The following is a 22,528-nucleotide window of genomic DNA, read 5'->3' as shown; positions in this document are numbered from 1 at the left end:
TCAACACTGTGGGGTTGATGACAGAAGCCAGTTGATGTCACCTGGTCAGATTTTTCTATTTGGCTGTTTAATGCCTCTTCTGAGGTGGATGCTCTCTGATGGGTGTTAACAAGTGATCAAAAGCCTTCACCCTCATACCTACTCTCATAGGTCCAGCTATATGCCTGTTTCTCAGACCAAAGAAACTGATTACTCCCAGCGACAGCCAACTGATTTCATAGTCTTTATAATTATTTCTTCCATATATCTTAAGGGCTGAGATATTGTATCCACCAATGTATTCTCTTCTACCAGGATCCTTTCAACTCACTGTGAGTGAAAGTTTTAGTAATTGCCCCACTACTACATGCTAGCAGCTGTCAGTGTTCCAGATACCACCAGGGATAAAGTTTTTATTTCTAACTAATCAGCAGGTGATTTGGCAGCCAAATCCCACTGTGTAGATCATTTCTTTGAGTCACTCCTGGCACCAACTATTGCACATTGGGTTCTCTCAGAAAATAGATGCTGAGAAGGAGATCTTCACGCACAAGTGTATTAGGCTGTCTTGCTGGGGTCAATATTCCTACTGGGTTGAAGTGGGAAGGATGGTGCAGAGGGAGAAGTTGAAATGTGATGCCATTATCAGAAGTCTCAGCTGATCTTACAGGGAGCTCTGGAGTTGGTATGGTGCTTCAGAGGTGAATCACAGTGAGGGTCTAGGCTTTCATATGCCCTAGTTGGTCAGTCATTGAATATCCACTGCCCCTGGGAAAGAGGCAACTCTGGATGAGGCAGCTGTCTTCAGGCCAGGGCGGATTCCTGAGAAGCACTCACCTGAGAACTGTGGGCCACTTACTATCCCAGTAGCTGGGGGCAGGAAAAGGAACATGAGTGCTTCAGTCCCAAAAGGGGCCTGGGGGACAGCAAATCTGGGTGGTACACAGAGCATGCACTGTTTATTCTATAAAATTTAGAAAATACAAAAAGTATAAAAAGAAAGATAAAAGTGGTTCATGATGCTATCACTCAGCTTGAACTGTTGTTACTATTTTGGTATATTTCCTTCCCTCCTTTTTCCTGGGTATCTATAGTTCCTACATATTTGAAACTACACCAAAAACATCATTTCATACATTGCTGCATCCGCTAACATGATTTAAGTAATTCTTCATATTAAAAATAAAGATCTATCCCTAATTTTAGCGACTTCACATATTTCATCTTGTCTATGTAAAAATAATTTACCTAAAATTTTTCTATTATTAGTGGTGGTCTTTATATTTTGCTAATATAAAGAATATCAGTGTAAATTTAAATTGTCAGTCTGTAATCTAAAAATACCTGTTGGAGCCTCTCTTCCTTTTTGTTGGAAAGTTAACAAATCTTTATTGGAAAGATCCTTTCAACATTCCTTTCCTGAAATTCTTGAACTTGTTGTGGGGAAAAGAAATTACAGCTGGCCTCCTCTGTTTTTCTTGTGTTTTTATTTTAATCCTGCCACTTACAACTCCGTGATTTTGGGCTAATAGCTTAAGTTTTCTGATCTTAAAATTTTATATCATAAGTGCAGAATCTCTGCCCTTCTCCACACATTTATTGTGAGAAACCCAAACACTCTATTCATAGGGAAGAGATGGTTTTGTAGTGACGTCATGTCTACAGATAGAAGACTAGTATAATGGGGAGATATAGAGAAAAAAACAAACAAAAATGAGAACAAATCTTTCTTTTTTCTTTCAAACTGTATTCCAATTTGCCTAGCGTCAGGATCATATACATTTTACAGAGAAACAAGAAAAATGAAACTCATTAGTTTTGTTTCAAAACACATAGGGGCTGTGCCTGCATAGCAACCAGCAAAAGATGGAGAAGGGCAGGTTTCAGTTGATGGTCCAGATGCTTGCTGATATTCACAGTGTAAACAAAGCAGTGCAGTGGTTGATTGAATCTTCCATTCATCACCAAGATGCTTGGCCTTGTGTAGAAAAAATTGCAAGTTGGTGATGGGAATGAAAAAATCCATATAGACAGGAAAACAGAAGTATACATGATTCCAGTCTAGTATGCTTAAAGGTAAAAGTCTCTCTTTGTTCCATCCTAAGTAGGAATCTTAGGCAGCCTATTACTAGAGCAGTGGCAGCCATAAAGAGAGTAGGGATATAAATGGTGACAGGATGAATAGTCTTCCATTCTACTGAAGATAATCAGAGGGGGGCTTTTAGAATATTCTGTGAACCTTCCCAAGTTGGTGTGTCTTTATTTATTTCATCTTGTGCTTTTTCAAATCAGTCTCTCCAGAAAGCATGCCTCTCTTGGCATAACTCTTCTGTATTAGTATTCTATCCAAATCTTTCTCCCTAGGAATCAGGGGGGGAAGACAGGTGGTGTGACTCTGATACTCTTTTAATGGTTCTTTTCACCAGCTGATGTGCTCCTGCTCAATATTCCATTCTTTCTGAGATCAGAGTGAGACTTCCAAAAGACTTGTCCAATCATATCACTTCCCTGCTTAATCACTTCCCATTGCCATCAGGGTAACTATCAACTTCTTCACATAGAGGACCTGTCCACTTCCTTTCATGGGTCATCTCTAGCCATGTCTGCTTCTTCCCCCCAGGCTCAGCTAACCTGGATTTGTTTCACGCTCTGTGTCATCTGGTTCTCTGTTATTTCTAGTCCATTGCATATGCTCTTCCCTCTTTCCTGACACAGACTTTGGAATCCTTATAATCTCATGCCTCCGCTTAGTGTTCTTTCTCGTCTCTACTTCTCCTCTTTCTACAAGCAGATAGATGAGAATGTGCATTTGAGTCTATATGGGTATTTGTTTATGTTCTGTTTTTTGCTTTGGTTTGTTTGCTTATTGAATCCTCCCAGTAGCAGCAAACCTGAAATTGAATTCCAAGTCTCTATGAATAAGAAAAGAGCCTCCTGCCTGGGGAGTGTTATTCTTGCCTGTGCCTCTGTTGGCTGATAATTGTCTTCAGGTGAAGAATGGTGGGATGTGATTTCTACTTAGGGTCTCCCAGCTGTGGGAGTAAAGCCAAAGGTCCCTCCTGTGCAGGTGCATATGAGGACGGTCACAATAAGCTGAAAACTGGTATTTAATTTTCAGTGTTGGTGTACAGAGACAAGGATGACAGGGTTGTTTTAGCATAAGGAATTAAATATCTTTCAAGACGCTTTGCAGCATTAGTATGGAAAAAAATTCACTCCTAGCAGATTTCTGGACTTAGATTCAATGAGTAGTTATTGGCATCATTATTTAGTAGGAGAATTTCTGTCAACAGAGTTGATGTATCTCTGATTCCTAATTTAAATGTTGTGGATTTTTTCCTATTAGTAAGAAGTATGTTATTATCTGTTAGATTTCTTAGTAGAAGCAAAGCACAAAGAAGCAGAGAATATGAAACTGTGAGCTCAAGGAATAACAACATTTAGGAAAGGAAACAATCCCAGGAGAAAGAATTGGGTAAAGTTCATAGATTTTCTGATTTATCTTCTTCACAAAAGTATTCCTACATCCCTAACCAATTTTATTTTCTGTCTACCACCTTGTCTATGGTATGCCTTATAAATCACTTAACCTTAAAAAAACAAAGTTGACACAATGGCCACTACTATACCAATATTTTTACCAGTTTTAGAAATCATGCTCATATTTTTTCATAGAGTTACGTTGTGTCTGAAGCAACTTAGCAGAAGACAAAATCAGAGACATCATTTTTCATCTGTGGAATGGCTTATTTAAATTCTTATTTTTTTAAAATAGCCATGCTAACTTCTTTCCAAGGAGATTTGGAACATGAAGAATAAATGAAGAGTTTTTACACAATTTTTTTGGTTTTCTGTTTAACCCTCATTTCCGAAGGTTGTAATGAACCCCTTAGCAATGGGTATTTTGAGCTCTGGTAGATAATTTTTATAGGCCATACCTATAGAAATCTTAGGTGTATGTTCTCCAAGAAGATGCAAGTCATCCTCAAAGCTCCCATCCACCTCCTGAAGATTCTGCAGAAGTGAAGTTTGATATCGAGTTTATGATGATATGACTCAGAGATACTGAGCTGACATGGACAATGAAGTCCAGAGGGATTAGCATGTTCATTTAGGCAATAATTTCTGTGTTATCTATTAGCAACCTTTATTAGAGTGGTTAGCAAGTAGCTAAAGTGAGACTGATTCTGACTTATTTTTTTTCGTTCCCTTAAACAAAGGGCATTAACTAGCAGTGAATTGACCAGTCTTTTGAGATAGGGATGGAAGGAGAAAGAAGAAAAGCAAATGTCCAGTTTCTCCCTGAGACTGGACAAACTGCCTGTAAGATCCAGGCCTTGGCTCTATCTTTCTGGAAGAAGCTGCAGTTTCATCTGGAGAGTATAGGAAAATACATAATAAGGAGTAAATACCATATAAAGTTTTTTCATTGCAGTTGAGACTTGATTGTTGTTCCTCCGCTCCTTAGGATCATGGCTGAGGGACTGGGAGTGCATGCAGCTTGAGACTAGGTTGGGGCATTTGGGTTGTGTGTACACAGCTTTGTGCAAAAGTCTCATATGCCCACGCTTCAGACAATTCTGACAGCTGCTGGGACAAACTATTTTCCAGTGTAATTACCTAAAGCCAAAAGGAGTCAGCAATTGTATTTACCATTGCGAATTGCATTTCAAATCTATTCTCTCTGAAATATTCATTTTAATGAGCCAAAGATGCTCAGTTAAAAAATAAACAGTCTTGCATGTAAGGATCTTCAAAATATTTTTATACTTTCTGGTAGCATTACTACATTTCTTCCTGAACATATTTCGATGCCTGAGTTAGATCCTACTTTAGCCCAAACTCAAGTCTACGAATGGCAAAATGCTCTATTATAGTTCGTTTTCGAGACTTTGTGGTCTTGATCCACCAGGAATAGGCTGAATTTTGGGAATTGTGACAAATGGATAGTATATTTTATGATGTTGGTTTTCAATCTCTCTGAAGAATACAGGTTGCCAGGTGAATGAAATGACATGATGATGAAGTTCATTTTTTCAGCCTAACTTTCTGAAAGCAAGGATGATATAGGAGGAAGCTCAGAAAATTGAAATTTCCATTGAATCCACCTATCCATTAATTTTAGATTTTTTTTTTACTCCCATTAAATATCTTGTTCTTTCTGCCACCTTGTTGGAAGTGCTAACCAATGGTATGAATAACTAAGAACGGAAACTAGTTGAGGTGGCCTTTCCCTTTATAGCTCATTGAGACTTGTGCATACTTCCGTTGTAGTGATAAGTTTGTTGTTTTTTAATTGTGTGTCTTCCCTCCAGAAACAGGAATTGGTCTGCAGGTCAAACCATACCCACCCCTTGTTTTTTGAAACACAGCTCTACGCATCTGTTTATGCATTCTCTATGGTCGCCTTTCTGCCGCAGTGGCCAAAGTGAGTAGTTTCAACAAAGCCTGTATGGGCTGCGAAGCCCAAAGATTTACTATCTGACCTTTAACAGGAAATGTTTGCTTATACCTGCACAGGTCTATGAGCTCTTGGGAGGTTGAGACTGTTTTGTTGTCTATAAATCTCAAGTGCCTAGCACAGTACCTGGCATGTGGTAGTAGGTACTCAATGTCATTATTGAAAGCATCAGCAGCATTGAGATTAGCTCTATGCTAAGTGTTAAGTGCTTATTTATTCTTTTTTTTTAAATTTTTTATTGTTATGTTAATCACCATATATTACATCATTTGTTTTGGTGTAGTGTTCCATGATTCATTGTTTGTTCATGACACACAGTGCTCCATGAAGAATGTGCCCTCTTTAATACCCATCACCAGGCTAACCCATCCCCCAACACTCCTCCCCTCTAGAAACCTCAGTTTGTTTTTCAGTCCATCATCTCTCCTGGTTCCTCTCCCTCTCTGACTTACTCCCCTTCATTCTTCCTCTCCTGCTATCTTCTTCTTTTTCTTTTTTCTTAAAATATGTTGCGTTATTTGTTTCAGAAGTACAGATCTATGATTCAACAGTCTTACACAATTCACAGTGCTCACCGTAGCACCTACCCTCCCCAATATCTATCACCCAGCCACCCCATCCCTCCCACCCCCAACCACTCCAGTAACACTCAGTTTCTTTCCTGAGATTAAGAATTCCTCATATCAGTGAGGTCATGTGATACATGTCTTTCTCTGATTGACTTATTTCACTCAGCATAATACCCTCCAGTTCCATCCACGTCGTTGCAAATGGCAAGATCTCATTCCTTTTGATGGCTGCATAATATTCCATTGTGTATACATACCACATCTTCTTTATCCATTCATCTGTCGATGGGCATCTTGGCTCTTTCCACAGTTTGGCTATGGTGGACATTGCTGCTATAAACATTGGGGTACACGTACCCCTTCGGGTCCCTACATTTGTATCTTTGTGGTAAATACCCAGTAGTGCAATTGCTGGATCAAATGGTAGCTCTAATTTCAACTGTTTGAGGAACCTCCATACTGTTTTCCAGAGGTGTTGCACCAGCTTGCATTCCCACCAACAGTGTAGGAGGGTTCCCCTTTCTCCACATCCCCGCCAACATCTGTCGTTCCCTGACTTGTTAATTTTAGCCATTCTGATGGGTGTGAGGTGGTATCTCATTGAGGTTTTGATTTGGATTTCCCTGATGCCAAACGATGTTGAGGACTTTTTCATGTGCCTGTTGGCCATTTGGATGTCTTCTTTGGAAAAATGTCTGTTCATGTCTTCTGCCCATTTCTTGATTGGATTATTTGTTCTTTGGGTGTTGAGTTTGATAAGTTCTTTATAGATTTTGGATACTAGCCCTTTATCTGATATGTCATTTGCAAATATTTTCTCCCATTCTGTCGGTTGTCTTTTGGTTTTGTGGACTGTTTCTTTTGCTGTGCAAAAGCTTTTTATCTTGATGAAATCCCAATAGTTCATTTTTGCCCTGGCTTCCCGTGCCTTTGGTGATGTTTCTAGGAAGAAGTTGCTGCAGCTGAGGTCGAAGAGGTTGCTACCTGTGTTCTCCTTTAGGATTTTGATGGACTCCTGTCTCACTTTGAGGTCTTTCAACCATTTGGAGTCTATTTGTGTGTGTGGTGTAAGGAAATGGTCCAGTTTCATTCTTCTGCATGTGGCTGTCCAATTTTCCCAACACCATTTGTTGAAGAGACTGTCTTTTTTCCATTGGACATTCTTTCCTGCTTTGTCAAAGATAAGTTGACCCTAGAGTTGAGGGTCCATTTCTGGGCTCTCTCTTCTGTTCCATTGATCTATGTGTCTGTTTTTGTGCCAGTACCATACTGTCTTGATGATGACAGCTTTGTAATAGAGCTGGAAGTCCGGAATTGTGATGCCGCCGGCTTTGCTTTTCTTTTTCAACATTCCTCTGGCTATTTGGGTTCTCTTCTGGTTCCATACACATTTTAGGATTATTTGTTCCATTTCTTTGAAAAAAGTGGATGGCATTTTGATGGGGATTGCAGTGAATGTGTAGATTGCTCCAGGTAGCATTGACATCTTCACAATGTTGGTTCTCCCAATCCATGAGCATGGAACGTTTTTCCATTTCTTTGTGTCTTCTTTAATTTCTTTCCTGAGTATTTTATAGTTTTCTGAGTACAGATCCTTTGCCTCTTTGGTTAAATTTATTCCTAGGTATCTTATGGGTTTGGGTGCAATTGTGAATGGGATCGACTCCTTGATTTGTCTCTCTTCTGTCTTGTTGTTGGTGTATAGGAATGCCACTGATTTCTGTGCATTGATTTTATATCCTGCTACTTGACTGAATTCCTGATGAGTTCTAGCAGTTTTGGGGTGGAGTCTTTTGGGTTTTCCACATGAAGTATCATATCATCTGCAAAAAGTGAGAGTTTGACTTCCTCTTTGCCGATTTGGATGCCTTTGATTTCTTTTTGTTGTCTGATTGCTGTGGCTAGGACTTCTAATACTATGTTGAATAGCAGTGGTGAGAGTGGACATCCCTGCCGCGTTCCTGACCTTAGGGGAAAAGCTCTCAGCTTTTCCCCATTGAGAATGATATTCGCTGTAGGTTTTTCGTAGATGGCTTTTATGATATTGAGGTATGTACCCTCTATCCCTATACTCTGAAGAGTTTTGATCAAGAAAGGATGCTGTACTTTGTCAAATGCTTTTTCTGCATCTATTGAGAGGATCATTTGATTCTTGTTCTTTCTTTTGTTAATGTATTGTATCACGTTGATTGAGTTGCGGATGTTGAACCAGCCTTGCAGCCCAGGGAAAAATCCCACTTGTCATGGTGAATAATCCTTTTAATGTACTGTTGGATCCTATTGGCTAGTATTTTGGTGAGAAGTTTTGCATCCATGTTCATCAAGGATATTGGTCTGTAATTCTCCTTTTTGATGGGATCTTTGTGTGGTTTTGGGATCAAGGTAATGGTGGCCTCATAAAATGAATTTGGAAGTTTTCCTTCCATTTCTATTTTTTGGAACAGTTTCAGAAGAATAGGTATTAATTCTTCTTGAAATGTCTGATAGAATTCCCCTGGGAAGCCATCTGGCCCTGGGCTTTTGTTTCTTGGGAGATTTTTGATGACTGCCTCAATTTCCTTAGTGGTTATAGGTCTGTTCAGGTTTTCTATTTCTTCCTGGTTCAGTTTTGGTAGTTGATACATCTCTAGGAATGCACCCATTTCTTCCAGGTTATCTAATTTGCTGGCATAGAGTTGCTCATAATATGTTCTTATAATTGTTTGTATTTCTTTGGTGTTGGTTGTGATCTCTCCTCTTTCATTCATGATTTTGTTGATTTGGGTCCTTTCTCTTTTCTTTTTGATCAGTCTGGCCAGGGGTTTATCAATCTTGTTAATTCTTTCAAAGAACCAGCTCCTAGTTTTGTTGATCTGTTCTACTGTTCTTTTGGTTTCTAGTTCATTGATTTCTGCTCTGATCTTTATGATTTCTCTTCTCCTGCTGGGTTTAGGCTTTATTTGCTGTTCTTTCTCCAGCTCCTTTAGGTGTAGGGTTAGGTTGTGTATTTGAGACCTTTCTTGGTTCTTGAGAAAGGCTTGTATTGCTATATACTTTCCTCGCAGGACTGCCTTGGCTGTATCCCAGAGATGTTGGACCGTTGTGTTTTCATTTTCATTGGTTTCCATGAATTTTTTAAATTCTTCTTTAATTTCCTGGTTGACCCATTCATTCTTTAGTAGGATGCTCTTTAGCCTCCATGTATTTGAGTTCTTTCCGACTTTCCTCTTGTGATTGAGTTCTAGTTTCAAAGCATTGTGGTCTGAAAATATGCAGGGAATGATCCTAATCTTTTGGTACCGGTTGAGACCTGATTTGTGACCTAGGATGTGATCAATTCTGGAGAATGTTCCATGGGCACTAGAGAAGAATGTGTATTCCGTTGCTTTGGGATGGAATGTTCTGAATATGTCTGTGAAGTCCATTTGGTCCAGTGTGTCATTTAAAGTCTTTATTTCATTGTTGATCTTTTGCTTAGATGATCTGTCCATTTCAGTCAGGTGGGTGTTAAAGTCCCTCACTATTATTGTATTGTTGTCAATGTGTTTCTTTGCTTTTGTTATTAATTACCTTATATAATTGGCTGCTCCCATGTTCGGGGCATAGATATTTACAATTGTTAGATCTTCTTGTTGGATAGACCCTTTAAGTAGGATATAGTGTCCTTCCTCATCTCTTATTACAGTCTTTGTTTTAAAATCTAGTTTGTCTGATATAAGGATTGCCACCCCAGCTTTCTTTTGGTGTCCATTAGCATGGTAAATGGTTTTCCACCCCCTCACTTTCAATCTGGGGGTGTCTTTGGGTCTAAAATGAGTCTCTTGCAGGCAGCATATTGATGGGTCTTGTTTTTTAATCCAATCTGATAGCCTGTGTCTTTTGATTGGGGCATTTAGCCCATTTACATTCAGGGTAACTATTGAAAGGTATGAATTTAGTGCCATTGTATTGCCTGTAAGGTGACTGTTACTGTATGTTGTCTGTGTTCCTTTCTGATCTTTGCTGCTTCTAGGCTCTCTCTTTGCTTAGAGGACCCCTTTCAATATTTCTTGGAGGGCTGGTTTTGTGTTTGCAAATTCCTTTAGTTTTTGTTTGTTCTGGAAGCTTTTTATCTCTCCTTCTATTTTCAATGACAGCCTAGCTGGATATAGTATTCTTGGCTGCATATTTTTCTCGTTTAGTGCTCTGAAGATATCTTTCCAGTCCTTTCTGGCCTGCCAGGTCTCTGTGGATAGGTCTGTTGCCAATCTAATATTTTTACCATTGTAGGTTACATATCTCTTCTCCTGAGCTGCTTTCAGGATTTTTTCTTTGTCTCTGAGTCTCGTAAGTTTTACTATTAGATGTCGGGTTGTTGACCTATTATTATTGATTTTGAGAGGGGTTCTCTGTGCCTCCTGGATTTTGATGCCTGTTTCCTTCCTCACATTAGGGAAGTTCTCTGCTATTATTTGCTCCAATATACCTTCTGCCCCTCTCTCTCTTTCTTCTTCTTCTGGGATCCCAATTATTCTAATGTTTCGTCTTATCGTATCACTTATCTCTCGAATTCTGCCCTCGTGATCCTGTAGTTGTTTCTCCCTCTTTTTCTCAGCCTCTTTATTTTCCATCATTTGGTCTTCTATATCACTGATTCTCTCTTCTGCCTCATTTATGCTAGCAGTTAGTGCCCCCATTTTTGATTGCACTTCATCAATAGCCTTTTTGATTTCCACTTGGTTAGTTTTTAGTTCTTTTATTTCTCCAGAAAGGGTTTCTCTAATTACTTCCACGCTTTTTTCAAGCCCAGCTAGTATCTTTAAAGTCATGATTCTGAACTCTAGGTCCAACATCGTACTAATGTCTGTATTGAGTAGGTCCCTGGCTGACAGCACTACCTCTTGTTCTTTTTGCTGAGGTGATTTTTTTCGTCTTGTCATTTTGTCCAGAGGAGAATAGATGAATGAGAGAACAAAATGCTAACAGGTTTACAATGTCCCCAGCAAATATACTGTATACAAATCAGAAAAGACCTGAAACCAGGGGAAAAGAAAGGGAAAGAAAGAGAAAAGAAAGAGAAAAAAAAGAAAAGAAAAAAAAGAAAAAAACAAAAACAGAACAATCCAAAAAAAGCAGAATGTGATCAAATATGATCAGGCTAGTGCATAGATCAGTGCCACACACTAGATTTTGGGCGTATTTTGGTCTGTTAGAAAAAAGTGCCTCCTAAAATTTTAAAGGAAGAAAGACATATATGTACAAAATAAGGGTTGATAAAATGAAGGGATAAAAGATGACTGTAAAGATGAAAATTATAAAAGATTTTATAAAAGGACTTGATAAGATCAGAATTTGTTTGAAAAAAGAAAGAAGATTTAAAAAAAAAAAGAAAAAGGGAGAGAATGTGATCAGGCAGGAGACTAGAACAGAGCCATACACTAGTGATTTAGGGTATATTTTTATCTGTTAGAAGAAACTGTATCTCAAAATTTTAAAGAGAGAACAACTTATATATATATGCCAAAAATAAGGGTAACTACTATGAAGGGATAAAATATGACTCTGAAAATGAAAAATAAAAAATGTTTTTTTTTTAAAAAGAGATTGATAAGATGTTGGTTGAAAAAGTGAAAAAGAAAAAAAAACAGTTAACAAAAATTAACTTTGTTGAACTAATGAATCATGGTAAAAAAAAAGCCATGAATTCTATGTGCAGTATTCCCCTAGCGCTGGAGTTCTCCCGTTCTCCTTGATCGGTAAATTTGGTCTTGGCTTGCTGGCTGTTCGTGCTGATCTTCTGGGGGAGGGGCCTGTTGCTGTGGTTTCCAAATGTCTTTGCCGGAGGCTGAATTGCCCCGCCCTTGTCGGTCCGGGCTAAGCAAGCTGCTCGGGTTTGATCTCAGGAGCTTTTGTTCCCTGCAAGCTCTCCGTACAGCCTTGGAGGACCAGGGCAAAAATGGTGGCCTCCCAATCTCCACCCGGAGGAGCTGAGAACTCGGGGCCCCGCTCCTCAGTGCGCCCCCAGAGAAAAGCAGTCACTCCCTTGTCCCCGGTCTCCGGCCGCTGTCCGTGCTCACCCGGCCTGTGACCGAGCGTTGCTATCTCTGGCACCCGACCCCGTGTGGAGTCTCCAAACCCAGCAGATCCCTGCGGTGCGCTCCCGCACCACTCCTCCCAGGGGAGAGAGGGGAGTCTCCCCGGATCTGCCGCCTGTTGGGTCCCTGCTGCAGGAGCAGTGGCCCAACTGGGCTGCGGATCACAGTTTATGGCAACCCCGAGCTGAGAGCCCGCGCCTCAGCTCCGTCTCTGCAGCTGGCTTCCCTGCTCTGATACCTGGGAGCTCTGGCACACTCAGGCTCCCCCGGTCTTTCTGTGACCCCAAGGGTCCTGAGACCACACTGTCCCGGGAGGATTCCACCCCCTGCTTAGCCACTGCAGCGACGTCCCTCAGCGGAGCCGACTTCTAACAGTTCCGATTTTGTGCTCCGCGACTCTATCACTTGCCAGAAGCGGCCGGCGGAGGCCCCCTCCCCCGCCGTCTATCCTCCCGAATATCGCCTCCGATTCACTTCTCCGCACGTCCTACCTTCCAGTAAGTGGTCGCTTCTCTGTTCAGATAGTTGTTGCTACTCTCCTCTTCGGTCTCCTGTTGAGTTCGTAGGTGTTCAGAATGGTTTGATCCCTATTCAGCTGAATTCCTGAGACCAGACGAAATATAGGTCTCCTACTCCTCCGCCATCTTGCTCCGCCCCCTGCTTATTTATTCTTTACAACAGCCCTATGAGTGGTTATGCTATTATCATCTCCGCTTTACAGGTAAAGAAGTTAAAACAAAGAATCTTAATGATTTTTGACAGGTCACACAGCTTGTATGTGGTGGGGACAGTATTCGTGAATTCAAATCTGAATGCCTGCTCTCCCTAAGTGGTTATAGAAAGGTTAGTACAGCAAAGCAGAGGGCCTGAGTTGCCTACAAATTACATCAGAAAGAAGGGTTCCAAAAAGAACATACGCTAGGGGTTGCCATTCTAGAGGCCTGAGCCTTTGTGAGAATATGACAAAAAGCTACTTGCTCCTGCAGTTTTGCCCCTGGCTTTCTGTGGCAGTGGTAACTTCTGAGTGTGTCTTTTGCCGGGCAGGGCTTAATGGAGGGATAACCTGGGCCAGCGTGAGGGCTCAGTGGGAGGAAGCAGGGAGGGCAGTTTGACTACCTCTGGGTCAGCTGTCAGGGCTCTTTGAATTCTATGCTCTTCAGCCTGGGTGGGTAAGGAGTGGGTGAGTATTTAGAATGGAAGCTCTAGCTGTGGTAATAACTACACATTGGCTGGTTTGAAGCCTGTGTCATAACTTGTGGGAATCACATTGAGGCAGTGAGGATTTGGATTTGGGATGGTGCTGATGGAGCCATGGGAACCCAAACATCTGCCAGAGCCAGCAACAGGAAAACTCAACAGCTGGGAAACGACCTGCAAGTATTGCCTGCCTCAAATTGCAATAACAATAGATAAATAGCTTTTCCACATAGTGGGTAGTAAATATAAGTAATTTACTGATCATATTAGCCTCCAAATATTTTTATGAGAAGAATAAAAAATGACAGAGATCCATGAAATATTTCAATACTACAGTCATTTATTAAAGGGGAATAATGTGTTCAGAATATATTTATGAAATGACTAGATAGTAGGGTCACCGAGTTTATTGACTGTGGCGAAGGCTCAGCTCCCTAACAAAATATTATTATTTACATAGCTAAACATATATACTAGTTTAGCATATATATATACACATGTATATGTATATATATGTGTATGTGTATATATATATATATACATATATATATCAGAATGGCTCATTGATCTGCTCAACAGAGAATTACATTTTCTTTTTTTCTTTAATTTTTTATTGTTATGTTAATCACCATACATTACATCATTAGTTTTTAACATAGTGTTCCATGATTCATTGTTTGTGCATAATACACAGTGCTCCACGAAGAACGTGCCCTCTTTAATACCCATCAACAGGCTAAACCATCCCCCCACACCCCTCCCCTCTAGAACCCTCATTTTGTTTTTCAGAGTCCATCGTCGTACATGGTTCGTCTCCCCCTCCGATCTCCCCCACTTCATTCTTCCCCTCCTGCTATCTTCGTTTTTGTTTTTTTCTTAACATATATTGCATTATTTGTTTCAGAGGCACAGATCTGTGATTCAACAGTCTTGCACAATTCACAGTGCTCACCATAGCACATACCCTCCCCAATGTCAATCACACAGCCACCCCCTCCCTCCCACTCCCCCATCACTCCAGCAACCCTCAGTTTGTTTCCTGAGATTAAGAATTCCTCCTATCAGTGAGGTAATATGATACATGTCTTTCTCTGATTGACTTATTTCACTCAGCATAACACTCTCCAGTTCCATCCACGTCATTGCAAATGGCAAGATCTCATTCCTTTTGATGGCTGCTTAATATTCCATTGGGTATATATACTACATTTTCTTTATCCATTCATCTGTCGATGGACATCTTGGCTCTTTCCACAGTTTGGGTATTGTGGACATTGCTGCTATCAACATCGGGGTGCACGTACCCCTTCGGATCCCTACATTTGTATCTTTGCGGTAAATACCCAGTAGTGCAATTGCTGGATCGTATGGTAGCTCTATTTTCAACTTTTTGAGGAACCTCCATACTGTTTTCCAGAATGGTTGCACCAGCTTGCATTCCCACCAACACTGTAGGAGGGTTCCTCTTTCTCCACATCCCCGCCAACATCTGTCATTTCCTGACTTGTTCATTTTAGCCATTCTGACAGTTGTGAGGTGGTATCTCATTGAGGTTTTGATTTGGATTTCCCTGATGCTGAGCGATGTTGAGCACTTTTTCATGTGTCTGTTGGCCATTTGGATGTCTTCTTTGGAAAAATGTCTGTTCATGTTTTCTGCCCATTTCTTGATTGGATTATTTGTTCTTTGGGTGTTGAGTTTGATAAATTCTTTATAGATTTTGGATGCTAGCCCTTTATCTGATATGTCATTTGCAAATATCTTCTCCCATTCTCTCTTTTGTCTTTTGGTTTTGTGGACTGTTTCTTTTGCTGTGCAAAAGCTTTTTATCTTGATGAAATCCCAAGAGTTCATTTTTACCCTTGCTTCCCTTGCCTTTGGCGATGTTTCTAGGAAGAAATTGCTGCGGCTGAGTTCGAAGAGGTTGCTACCTGTGTTCTCCTTTAGGATTTTGATGGACTCCTGTCTCACTTTGAGGTCTTTCAACCATTTGGAGTCTATTTTTGTGTCTGGTTTAAGGAAATGGTCCAGTTTCATTCTTCTGCATGTGGCTGTCCAATTTTCCCAACATCATTTGTTGAAGAGACTGTCTTTTTTCCATTGGACATTCTTTCCTGCTTGGTCAAAGATGAATTGACCCTAGAGTTGAGGGTCCATTTCTGGGCTCTCTCTTCTGTTCCATTGATCTATGTGTCTGTTTTTGTGCCAGTACCATACTGTCTTGATGATGACAGCTTTGTAATAGAGCTGGAAGTCCGGAATTGTGATGCCTCCGGCTTTGCTTTTCTTTTTCAACATTCTTCTGGCTATTCAGGGTCTTTTCTGATTCCCTACAAATTTTAGGATTATTTGTTCCATTACCTTGAAAAAAGTGGATGGTATTTTGATGGGAATTGCAATGAATGTGTAGATTGCTCTAGGTAGCATTGACATCTTCATAAAGTTTGTTCTTCCAATCCATGAGCATGGAACATTTTTCCATTTCTTTGTGTCTTCCTCAATTGCTTTCATGAGTATTTTATAGTTTTCTGAGTACAGATCCTTTGCCTCTTTGGTTAGATTTATTCCTAGGTATCTTATGGTTTTGGGTGCAGTTGTAAATAGGATCAACTCCTTAATTTGTCTCTCTTCTGTCCTGTTGTTGGTGTATAGGAATGCCACTGATTTCTGTGCATTGATTTTATATCCCGCCACTTTACTGAATTCCTGTATGAGTTCTAGCAGTTTTGGGGTGGAGTCTTTTGGATTTTCCACGTAAAGTATCATATCATCTGCGAATAGTGAGAGTTTGACTTCCTCCTTGCCGATTTGGATGCCTTTGATTTCTTTTTGTTGTCTGATTGCTGTGGCTAGGACTTCTACTACTATGTTGAATAGCAGTGGTGATAGTGGACATCCCTGCTGCGTCCCTGACCTTAGGGGGAAAGCTCTCAGTTTTTCCCCATTGAGAATGATATTCGCTGTAGGTTTTTCATAGATGGCTTTGATGATATTGACGTAGGTATCCTCTATCCCTATACTCTGAAGAGTTTTGATCAAGAAAGGATGCTGTACTTTGTCAAATGCTTTTTCTGCATCTATTGAGAGGATCATATGATTCTTGTTCTTTCTTTTGTTAATATATTGTATCACGTTGATTGATTTGGGGATGTTGAACCAACCTTGCAGCCCAGGGATAAATCCCACTTGGTCATGGTGAATAATCCTTTTAATGGACTGTTGGATCCTATTGGCTAGTATTTTGGTGAGAGGTTTTGCATCCATGTTCATCAAGGATATTGGTCTGTAATTCTCCTTTTGGATGTGGTCTTTGTCTGATTTAGGGATCAAGGTAATGGTGGCCTCATAAAATGAGTTTGGAAGTTTTCCTTCCATTTCTATTTTTTGGAACAGTTTCAGGAGAATAGGTATTAATTCTTCTTGAAATGTTTGGTAGAATTCCCCTGGGAAGCCATCTGACCCTGGGCTTTTATTTGTTGGGAGATTTTTGATGACTGCTTCAATTTCCTTAGTGGTTATAGGGCTGGTCAGGTTTTCTATTTCTTTGTGGTTCAATTTTGGTAATTGATACATCTCTAGGAATGCATCCATTTCTTCAGGGTTGTCCAATTTGCTGGCATAAAGTTGCTCATAACATGTTCTTATAATTGTTTGTATTTCTTTGGTGTTGGTTGTGATCTCTCCTCTTTCATTCATGATTTTGTTGGTTTGGGTCATTTCTCTTTTCTTTTTGATCAGTCTGGCCAGGGGTTTATCAATCTTGTTAATTCTTTCAAAGAACCAGCTCCTAGTTTCATTGATCTGTTCTACTGTTCTTTTGGTTTCTAGTTCATTGATTTCTGCTCTGATCTTTATTATTTCTTGTCTCCTGTTGGGTTTAGGCTTTCTTTGTTGTTTTTTCTCTAACTCCTTTGGGTGTAGGTTTAGGTTGTGTATTTGAGACCTTTCTTGGTTCTTGAGAAAGGCTTGTATTGCTATATACTTTCCTCTCAGGACTGCCTTTGCTGCATCCCAAAGATTTTGAACAGTTGTGTTTTCATTTTCATTGGTTTCCATGAATTTTTTAAATTCTTCTTTAATTTCCTGGTTGACCCATTCATTCTTTAGTAGGATGCTCTTTAGCCTCCATGTATTTGAGTTCTTTCCGACTTTCCTCTTGTGATTGAGTTCTAGTTTCAAAGCATTGTGGTCTGAAAATATGCAGGGAATGATCCCAATCTTTTGGTACCGGTTGAGACTTGATTTGTGACCTAGGATGTGATCTATTCTGGAGAATGTTCAATGGGCACTACAGAAGAATGTGTATTCCATTGCCTTGGGATGGAATGTTATAAATATGTCTGTAAAGTCCATTTGGTCCAGTGTGTCATTTAAAGTCTTTATTTCCTTGTTGATCTTTTGCTTAGATGATCTGTCCATTTCCATCAGGGGGGTGTTAAAGTGCCCCCAATAGTATTGTATTGTTGTCAATATGTTTCTTTGCTTTTGTTATTGATTGCCTTATAAAATTGGCTGCTCCCATGTTAGGGGCATAGATATTTACAATTGTTAGATCTTCTTGTTGGATAGACCCTTTAAGTAGGATATACTGTCCTTCCTCATCTCTTATTACAGTGTGTGTTTTTTAAAATCGAATTTGTCTGATATAAGGATTGCCACCCCAGCTTTCTTTTGGTGGGTAGCATGGTAAATGGTTTTCCACCCCTTCACTTTCAATGTGGGGGTGTCTTTGGGTCTAAAATGAGTCTCTTGCAGACAGCATATCGATGGATCTTGTTTTTCAATCCAGTCTGATAGCCTGTGTCTTTTGATTGGGGCATTTAGCCCATTTACATTCAGGGTAACTATTGAAAGGTATGAATTTAGTGCCATTTTATTTCTTGTAAAGTGACTGTTACTGTATATTGTCTGTGTTCCTTTCTGGTCCATGCTGCTTTTTGACTCTCTCTTTGCTTAGAGGACCCCTTTCAATATTTCTTGGAGGGTTGGTTTCGTGTTTGCAAATTCCTTTAGTTTTTGTTTGTCCTGGAAGATTTTTATCTCTCCTTCTATTTTCAATGACAGCCTAGCTGGATATAGTATTCTTGGCTGCATATTTTTCTCGTTAATGCTCTGAATATATCATGGCAGTCCTTTCTGGCCTGCCAGGTCTCTGTGGATAGGTCTCTTGCCAGTCTAATGTTTCTACCATTGTAGGTTACATATCTCTTCTCCTGAGCGGCTTTCAGGATTTTCTCTTTGTCTCTGAGACTTGTAAGTTTTACTATTAGATGTCAGGGTGTTCACCTATTTTTATTGATTTTGAGAGGGGTTCCCTGTGCCTCCTGGATTTTGATGCCTGTTTCCTTCCCCACATTAGGGAAGTTCTCTGCTATAATTTGCTCAAGTATACCTTCTGCCCCTCTCTCTTTCTTCTTCTTCTGGGATCCTAATTATTCTATTGTTTCATCTTACAGTATCGCTTATCTCTCAAATTCTGCCCTCATGATCCAGTAGTTGTTTATCTCTCTTTTTCTCAGCTTCTTTATTTTCCATCATTTGGTTTTGTGTATCACTGATTCTCTCTTCTGCCTCATTTATCCTAGTAGTTAGTTCTCCCATTTTTGATTGCACCTCATTAATAGCCTTTTTGATTTCTACTTGGTTATATTTTAGTTCTTTTATTTCTCCAGAAAGGGTGTCTCTAATAAATTCCATGCTTTTTTCAAGCCCAGCTAGTATGGTTAAAGTCATGATTCTGAACTCTAGGTCTGACATCGCACTAATGTCCGTATTGAGTAGGTCCCTGGCAGATGGTACTACCTCTTGTTCTTTTTGTTGAGGTGATTTTTTTTATCTTGTCCTTTTGTCCAGAGGAGAATAGATGAGTGAGAGAACAAAATGCTAACAGGGTAACAACGTCCTCAGAACATATACTCTAGTCAAATCAGAAAATACCTGAAACCAGGGGAAATGAAAGGGAAAGAAAAAAAAGAAAGAGAAAAAAAGAAAATAAGATAGAAAAAGATAAAAACACACAAAAACAGAACAAAACAAAACAAAAAAACAGAATATGATCAAATATGATCAGACTGGTGCATAGATCATTGCCACACACTAGATTTTGGGTGTATTTTAGTTTGTTAGAAGAAGGTGCCTCCTAAAATTTTAAAGAAAATAGACTTATATATGTACAAAATAAGGGTTGATACGATGAAGGGATGGAATATGACTGTAAAGATGAAAATCATAAAAAATTTTAAAAAAAGGAATTGATAAGAAGATGTTTGAAAAAAGAAAGGAGAGATTTTAAAAAAAGGTAAGAAAGAATGAAAGAAAAAAAGGGGGGGAGAAATGTGATCTGGCAAGAGACTAGAACAAAGCCATACACTAGAGTTTTAGGGTATATTTTGATCTGTTAGAAGAAACTGTATTTCAAAATTTTAAAGCGAGAACAACTTATATATATATCTGCCAAAAATAAGTGTAACAACTATGAAGGGATAGAATATGACTCTAAAAATGAAAAATAAAAATGTTTTTTTTTTTAAAAAGTGATTGAGAAGATGTTGGTTGAAAAAGGGAAAAAGAAAAATTAAAAAAAACAGTTAAAAAAATTAACTTTGAAAGACTAATGAATCATGGTAAAAAAGGCATGAATTCTATGTGCAGTATTCCCCTAGGGCTGGGGTTCGGCCGTTCTTATTGATCGGTAAACTTGGTCTTGGCTGACTGTTCGTGCTGATCTTCTGGGGGAGGGGCCTGTTGCCATGGTTCCCAAAAGTCTTTGCTGGAGGCGGAATTGCCCCGCCCTTGCCTGTCTGGGCTAAGCAATCTGCTCGGGTTTGCTCTCGGGACCTTTCGTTCCTTGCAAGCTTTCCATACAGCTTTTGAGGACGACAGTGAAAATGACGGCCTCCCAATCTCTGCCCCGGAGGAGCTGAGAACTCGGGGCCCCAGTCCTCAGTGAGACCCAGAGAAAAGCAGTCAGTCACTCCCGTCTCCCCGGTCTCCAGCCGAACTCCATGCTCACCTGGCCTGTGACTGAGCGTTTCTATCTCTGGCATCCGACCCCGTGTGGAGTCTCCAAACCCAGCAGATCCCTGCGGTGCGCTCCCGCACCACTCCTCCCAGGGGAGGAACGGGAGTCTCCCTGGCTCTGCCGCTTGTTGGGTTTCTGCTGGAGGAGCAGTGGCCCCACTGTCACGGATCACAGTTTATGGCAAGCACCAGTTGTGAGCCCGCGCCTCAGCTCTGTCTCTGCAGCCGGCTTCCCCGCTCCAATACCTGGGAGCTCTGCTGCACTCAGGCACCCCGGTCTTTCTGTGACCCCGAGGGTCCTGAGACCACACTGTCCCATGAGGGTTCCACCCCCATCTTAGCTACTGGAGCCACGTCCCTCAGCGGAGCCGACTTCTAAAAGTTCCGATTTTGTGCTCCGCGGCTCTCTCACTTGCCAGAAGCGGCCGACGGAGGCCCCCTCCCCCGCCGTCTATCCTCTGGAATATCGCCCCGGATTCACTTCTCTGCACGTCCTACCTTCCAGAAAGTGGTCGCTTTTCTGTCCAGAGAGTTGTTGCTATTGTTTTCTTCAATTTCCTTTTGAGTTCGTAGGTGTTCAGAATGGTTTGGTCCCTATCCAGCTGAATTCCTGGGACCAGATGAAATCCAGATCTCCTACTCCTCCGCATCTTGCTCCCCACCCAGAATTACATTTTCTATTATATATTTGTTTTATTGTTAATGATTAACTGGAGATCTAATATTATGAGTCTTGACCAGGAGTGTGAAGTATTATAATCAAATGTTTTGATAGTCTCAAATAACCTAAAGTTATTTCCTGATTGTTTATTGATTCCTTCTGGTTTATTTCCAGAAATATGTTGTTATTCTTCCCGTCTTCCACTTTTCCTCCAATCAGAGTACTGTGGGCAGTGTATATCCACAAATAGGCACTGAGAACAGATGAGAAGCCTGGAAAGCTTCATTACATTTCCAGGGCTCCAGAGTCAGAATCACTGTGCTAGGTTAATCATTTATGGAACAACAAAACCATTTAGCTTTAGATTTCTCTCGTTACCACCTCAGGTGTCCATCGAAATCTTCTGAGTCCTTTGTTGTTCTCCCTTGTTCTGTTTTTCTTGAAGGATAAATGCACTAGGTTTTTTTTTATGTACAACTTTACTCAATAAACTCTGAAATTACAATCTGGAAAACATGTCATTATGGAAGCAAGCAAAGCAATAATCATTTTGCACAAAACACCAAATGCCTACAACTGGGGCAATTAGTGTGGCACACCTAGCTGAGACCAAATTTGCATGGTGTTAGTGCCAAAGTGATGTTTCCATGTGGCTCAAAAGAATAGAAGGTCTCCCCAGTCGAAAATGACTTGCAAATGATAAGCAACGGAAAGCCAGCAGGGTTTCTTCTGTGACCTGGCAATTTGATGTATCTTCCCTTCTGAAATCACTTGCTTAGTTTTTTCTTTTATTTGTCTAATCATCAATGAAAGGCTTTCATATTTCTACCGTGAGTTTTTAAAGCATTGTTCATTCTGATAAATGTTATACACGTCATTTTGTTCTCAAAGCATCTCTTTAAGGTGAATATGAAGATATTTTTCTTTCTTTTTTAAAGGTATTTATTTATTTATTTATTTTGAGAGATAATGTGTGTGCTCTCAAGAGCTGGGGAAGGGACAGAAGAAGAGGGAGAGAATCTGGATCAGACTCCCCGCTGAGCATGGAGCCCGCCTCAGGGCTCCATCCCACCCCATGACCCTGAGATCCTGATCTGAGCCAAAACCAAGAGTGAGCTGCTCAACTAACTGAGCCAGCCAGGCACCCCAAAGATATTTTTCTTTCAAATGGTGTATATTCTAGATAATTCAAATGATTTGCCTCAGACCGTCTGAAAGTTTTATTACTGAGTGACACAAACTCAGCTTCTGACTTCATATTCTTTTTCCTTAGTTTAGGGAAAATCAATTTTTATCTGCCCCTAAAGTCCTCTATTTTCTTTTTCTTTTTTTATCCTAGCTCTAAATAGCTACAATTTTAAAAATACTAGATTATATTTAGTCTCACTTTCACAATGTGAGTGAAGCAGATTTTATCTGAATACTTCTCAGTTTTGATTCAACTGTTTTTTCCTGCCCTCCCCACCCCACCCAGCTTGATTCAACTCCTCTTTTTTTTTTAAGATTTGTATTTATTTGAGAGAAGGAGTATGGGGAAAGGGCAGAGAGAGAAAGAGTCTTTATTTTTTAAATTTTATTCATTTATTTG

The sequence above is a fragment of the Zalophus californianus genome, chromosome 8 (assembly GCF_009762305.2).
Source record: "Zalophus californianus isolate mZalCal1 chromosome 8, mZalCal1.pri.v2, whole genome shotgun sequence".
NCBI lineage: Eukaryota > Metazoa > Chordata > Mammalia > Carnivora > Otariidae > Zalophus > Zalophus californianus.
The sequence above is the reverse complement of the archived record's forward strand: the minus strand, read 5'-3'. Positions refer to the sequence as shown.